Consider the following 6,694-nt stretch of genomic DNA (forward strand, 5'->3'; position numbering starts at 1 on the left):
CTTCCTGGAATTTGTCTCTGAACTCTTTAAAAACCAAAATCCCGAGCTGCAGTGTCCATGTCGCTGCCTGAGTGGTGTCCCTTTGCCGCCGCATGGAGCTATGGGCTCTTCCCTCTTCTCCAGGCTCCTCTGCAGTCTCTCCTCCTGTTAATTAGCTGTGTCAGCGTTGGCAGGCACCTCTCTTCCTCCCCCCTGCTATGCTGTGTTCTTAAGAATTTTGGCGTCATTTCTGAACAAATGTCATATAGATGGCACTATGGAACTCATGTCTAGAAAACTGGCTCTTAACATATGTTTATCAAATGTGTTGTGACTTTTCTGACACTAACGCAGAAACATGTTAATCAGGAATAATTTATTCTTTATATAAAACGTTTGAGACTGTTTAGCCTTTTATCGGAATTTCATTTGGAAAATATCAGTCTTTCTACAGATTTATAACCTATGTTCCTCTGATTATAACCCAAACCATTTCTTAACCCTTTCATTACTTAAGCAAATATTCAATTACATTTTACTGTAAATAGAGTGGGCATATTTTTATGATCTAAAATAAAATAGTTAATTCTCTATATGTGACTAATATACTTTTCTATCTGTTCCAATTGAATGTGAAAACTAGAACAACTTCTGCCTTCGCTGTGTTTCAACTATTATTCCCTCCGATTGTGAATGGTAACATGGCTATATTATTTTTTAAATCGAATACCTAAACATTCGGATTTGCATAGAGGATACATTTGAAAGTGATTGTTTGATTTACAAAATAAATTTTTTACTATTCAAAAGATTTCTTTTTGCATGCTCATGTAAAGTGCTTTAACTCCTTGCTTGAGGGGAAATGAGGTTTATACGCAAGTTTTTAACAACTGCTGAAGATTCAGGTTACAGGTGATAAAATCCAAATCAGACTAGCTTGAGCAAAGAATTTGCTATTCTTGGCTTACATGATCCAAGTTCAGGAAGAGCAAAACGAAAATGCCATCAGAACTCACCTCCCGGCACCTCACACCTCCGCTTTTTCTCTCAAACCAACTTCACGAGTGGAGGAGCAGCCGGCACATGCCCGAAGTCTTAGGATGGGAGAGTTCCACTGCGGAAAAGCCTGGAAGGAAGGATCCAGAGCAAGCAGCCAGAGGAAGGGTCCTGGGAGGGTCCTCCATGCTTCTGCCCCAGGACCTGTTCAGCAAATGTGCCACCCCTGAAAAGTTGGACTCTCGTGAGTTTCCTGCAAAAGCTGATCTTCCACGGGACAGACGTCTGCTCGAGAGGAAAGCAAAGGAACGTGTTGGGAAAGTGGATAAATGAAAGCCTGGAAATTAGTTTTCTCCAACCGTAAATCTTAACTAAAGTTAGAGAGTCACATAAAAACTGCCTAGCTTTGAGGGGGAGCCGTAAAGTTTCCCAAAGGCCCTACATGATCTGCAAACCCAGTCTTCGTTTGAAAATGGTGTCCCAGGTGTTGGTCATCCATCTGCCTTCTCACCTCAATCCCACTTTCGCATCTGTGGTGTGCAGACAAACTAAAAACCTGTTCTTTGCCATGGATCTTTGATTTCTTTAAAAGTAAGAAAATTGTTTTAAAGAAAGACATTTTCTAGGAACAGCTTTGTCTCTGGAATCTAAACCCCTGGCATTCCACAGCAGAGTCTCACCACCGTTCAGTGTGCTGGCAGCCATGTCTCTACCTTAGTTCTTCAGTTTCCACTGGAGAATCAGACTAAGACATCGGCAAGGGATCGTGGTGGCCACCGTCAGCCACAGAGTCTGAGCCCGGGCATTTCTAACAAATAGGGAGCAGTGAGCTTCTGCTCTTTCACATTTTGCAGGTATGTAGCGAACTATTTTTAGACCAACATGCAGGAGTAAGAAGTTGATACATGCTCACATTTTACAAGGTCCTAACTATTCCTTTCAGTTTAATCTTTTTTTTTTTTTTTTTTGCATGCAGTCTATGCTTCAGTAAACCCAGATCCGTTGTACATGATTCTGAAGTTTCAAGTCAGCTTATTAAGCCCAGGAGCTGCACTCACAGCTTCAGCTCAGCGTGTGGTTTCTGCACTTGCTGTCTTTCAGGAAAAGTTTTTTAAAAACTTTCCTCCTCAGCTGTCTCAGACTCCACAATACACATTCCCCCAGGAGAAAAACTGCTTAGTGGCCTCTTGTCCCTCAGCCTGAAAGTCAGTGTCTGCCTAGCACAGAAGTATTTTTCACTAGTTCTCTTTTACTTTTATACTAGTTAATGGTTTGCATGAACCTCACGGCATTCCAAGAGGCACTGTAACAGGCAGTGTCTCTCTCAAACCTGAAGAATTGCTATCTTGAAAATCTCAGTGGTAAGACTTTGTGGGGAAAAGATGGAAGCCTGGGGGAATCAAGATATTCAGTGAACCCATGAGAGCACTTAGAATTTTTTTTTTTACATTTGTATCAGTTGGTTGCTTTCAACTGCAAGTAACATAAAAGTAACAGACTTATACCTCATGACTTTTATTACTGAAGTCTAGAAATAGGTGATTCTCAGGATTGGTTGGCAGCTTAACCCTGCATCTTTTCACTCTTACCTTCCTCTGTGTGTTAGCTCCCAACTTCACCCTTGGGATTGCCTGATCACAACATGGTTACCACAGCTCCAGGCATCACATCCTCACACAGCAGCATCCAAAGCAAAAAGAGAGAGGTGCACAAAAAGGGCTCTTCTCATATGTCTGTCTCTTTTTAATCGGGGAGAAAGATCTTCCACCCTTCCCACAGAAATCCTCTTATGTCTCATAGGCCAGGACTAGGTCACATGGTAGCAAGACAGGTTGCAAAAGGGAATGTTTAACTGTTTCAGCCCCTCTGGTAGGAGGTGGGCAAGGAAGAAGGAGTCTGGAAATGGTGGTTGGTTGGCATTCAACAGTGTTGATTACAATGTTCGTGAAAATAAAAGGCTACAGACTAAACAGAGCCATATACTAGCTTGATCTGAAGTTCGAGTAGTTGCAGGAAGTGCAAAAAGTAAGTCTACGTTTGGTAGAATTCGAGGTCGAGAAGGGATGTCTGGGGCACAGTTGGTGGCCCTCAGGCTTGTTCAGGGTGGGTAGACCTAGAAGGCATCGTGTTTTCTACTGAACAATATGTTCTTTGTGAAATGCTGCAAATTACTGACGTATCTAATTGCTTCCTACAACCCAGGAGAGGTGTACCTGCAGAAAGTCTGCTTCTGATGCACGTATGCAATTAAAAGGTCAGGGGTTCATGGAAAAAGAATGTAGCTGTTGAACCAAGCATGGCCAGTGAGATCTGGGTTTTCTGCATTAATATTTATGTGAATGCCTTTGCTGGGCTATGAACACCAGCAATTGGTAGGAGGCAAATCAGTAGCAAGTCCACAAAGTTTAAGAAAACTCTAAGAGAAAAAGTGAAAGATGGAGAAAAGTCTATTCTTCCTGCCAATTAATAAAACCATGATTATTTTGTTTGGACAGCACAATATCTTGGTCTGGTTGCTAAAGACCAGTTGTTACAGGCAGATAGTTTCACAACCACTAATGTGATGAGTCAGGAGTCCTGGCTTAGCCCCCATACCAGCCTTACCACTTGCTTCACTCTTGGGAAGCCATTTAACCTTGCCAATCCTGAGTGCCACATTTCTAAAATAATAACAACAATAATAATGATAATGGGAATAATTATAGAGCATTTGTTTACTGTCTTACCACCACAGTTCTAAAGCCTTTACATGCTCACTGAATCTTCATTGCATCCCTAGGAAGTATGAACTATAATGATCTTTATTTTACAGATGAGGAAATCAAGGCAGAGAGAGTTGAAATAACTTGCCCGAGAGTACCCAGCTACCAAGTGGTGACTCCAGATTCAAACCCAAGGATTCTGACTCCAAAGAATAGAGACCCTACCCAACTGAGAGCACTTGGTAAGGATCAAGTGAGGCCAAACATGTGAACACGTTTTGTTTTTTGTTTTGTTTTGTTTTGCGGTATGCGGGCCTCTCACTGTTGTGGCCTCTTCCATTGCGGAGCACAGGCTCCGGATGCACAGGCTCAGCGGCCATGGCTCACAGGCCCAGCCGCTCCATGGCATGTGGGATCTTCCTGGACCGGGGCACGAACCTGTGTCCCCTGCATCGGCAGGCGGACTCTCAACCACTGAGCCACCAGGGAAGCCTGAACATGTTTTGTAAGCTGTAAACCCATATGTGCATGGAAACATAATGTAGTCCATGTGTATTAACTGGAATCCTACTTACACCGCCACCCAAGCAAGTCCGTTTCCCTTAGCTTGCTCCCTAGCAGCCGCCCCAGAGCACCGACACAGACGATGCAGTATCCCAGCAAAAGAACTTAATCCTCTGAATGGCTACTGTATAGATTGCAGTAGGTATTAGAGGAATATAGAGGACCTAGTGGGAATAAGTGTTATACCACAGCAACCTTTCATATAAATCCCAGGGTGATTGTGACTATTCACATTTTTCTTTGGAGGTCTTTCTATAAAAGGATTGGTACTGGCATGGAGCCCACTGTCCAAGCCTTAGATTCATCTAAAGTTTAGGCCTTAACTAATTCCTTACTGTTTAGTTCTGCACCCTTCTTTCTGTGACACGATCATCAACTAGGATATTTCACTCTTAATCAACCAAGTCAACCATCGGCAGCACTTTTCAAAAATTTCAGCCACTTTTCAAGTTTCCCAGGAAGCTGGGCTACCCAAATCCTGACCAGGCCCTTGGGAACGCTCACATCCTTTCCAAATTCTGCTTTATTTGTGTGAAACCTTTCTTGCCTCCTCTCAGCTTTCCATGGAAACCTTGTGTCTCGTCCTCTTCTCAAGCAAAGCAAGACTTCAGATCTCAAGGAGGTGGGAGGAAGAGTAGGCACACAGGGCACACCATGCTTTCACCCCAAATGTTTGTATATATTATACACACACACACAACTGCACAAGAATCGGCACACAGGGCACACCATGCTTTCACCCCAAATGTTTGTATATATTATACACACACACACACAACTGCACGAGAATAGACACACAGGGTACACCATGCTTTCACCCCAAATGTTTGTATATATTATACACACACATACACAACTGCACAAGAATAGGCAAGTCCACAGAGACAGAAAGGGGACTGATAGTTGCCTGGGGCTGGGGGCTGTGGGAAAATGGAGAGCGAAAGCTAATTCTACTGTTTCTACAGGGTTTCTGTTTGGAGTGATGAAAATGTTCTAAAAACCAGTTTGGGTGATGGTTGTACAACTTGGTGAAGGTAATGAGAACCACTGAATGGCATATTTTAAATGGGTAAATTGTACAGTGAACTCTATCTCAATAAAGCTGTTAAAAAAAAAAGAGTCCACTCTACACCTCCAGTTTACAGATGAAGCACCGAAGCCTGAGAATTGTACATTCGACTGCACGGGTCACACAGCAGTGACCGGGGACCCAGGCTGGGATCTGAGGGGCCAGCTCCTCCAGTGGCCCCATGACTCCTGACGAGTCTCCCGAGATGACGCTTTGGTCGCTGTTGAATCCTAAGTTACTTTTTATTAGGTTTCAGTGAGGACTACATGACATAACCCATTCGTCCACCTTATATTTGCAGCGTTTGATGAGGGGCAGAGTCGACGCCTGGTCAGCACAGGGAGAGATTCAGAACTCGTCCATTTATGAGTTTGTCTTTCCAAAGACACCATAGGCCCCCCGCCCCGGGGCAGAGTCGGGACTTGCTCCTCTCTCATCCCCAGTGGCCAGCAAGATGCGTGTGGCAGCCAGGGTGGGGCGCGAGGGGATAGAGGTGGCCCATCCTGACCCGAGAGGCCCCATCTAGGGAGCGAGTCAGCATGGGGCCAGAAGGGGGCGCTATAAAAGGCAGCAAAGCCCAGAGGTCAGCCATCCCAGGACCCCCATCTCCCCACTCTGAGTGGACCTCGGTGATTCATCCCCACGCCCCCAACTTGGACCCACCCAGGCCTGGGTAGGCAGGTAACTGTTTCACAATTCCCCAGCTGTGAACCGGCTTCTTAGGCTCCGGTTTCCTCCGAGAGATGCCCATCCTCCTCCTCCCCTTCCTCCCCTCCCCTCCCCTCCCCCTCCTCCCCCTCCTCCCCCTCCCCTCCTCCTCCTCCCCTCCTCCTCCTCCCCTCCTCCTCCCCTCCCCCTCGTCCTCCTGTCTTGGGCAGCGGCATCCAGGCGGTCCTGTGAGGGAGGGTGTGAGGACCTCCACGGAGAGCCAGGAGGCTGGGTGTGCTGTTCTGGGCACCGCAGAATCTCTTTGAGCTTTAGTTTCTTTGTCCAGAAAATAAGGAGGGTGAACCTGGTGCTTTTATTGTCCTTTCCAGACCCGTAACTCTGGTTCTAAAGCACTTCAGTCTGGAATGCGGGCACCCCAGGACCCAGGACTCATGGAACGATAAAATGTAAGTGTTTAAGGAAGAGACCTTCCATTAAAGAGTGCCCATTACAAACACTAAAAGTTACAGGATAGCAAAAAGGGGAGTCTTTTTCTTCTTTTTTCAACTCTAACTCATTCTCATTTACCGCCAACATTGCCCTGAATCTGTATCATTCTTTGTTAAAACTTACCGCCTCCAAGAAGCTGCCTGGATCAACTCCACTGCTGTCTGTGTTCCTCCCTGTGGCTTGTTAGGAACGTGGCCTCCAGAGCCAGGCTGCTGCGGTTTGGATC

Source organism: Mesoplodon bidens, assembly GCF_964165515.1.
Source record: "Mesoplodon bidens genome assembly, chromosome: 10".
In the NCBI taxonomy this organism is placed as follows: Eukaryota; Metazoa; Chordata; class Mammalia; order Artiodactyla; family Ziphiidae; genus Mesoplodon; species Mesoplodon bidens.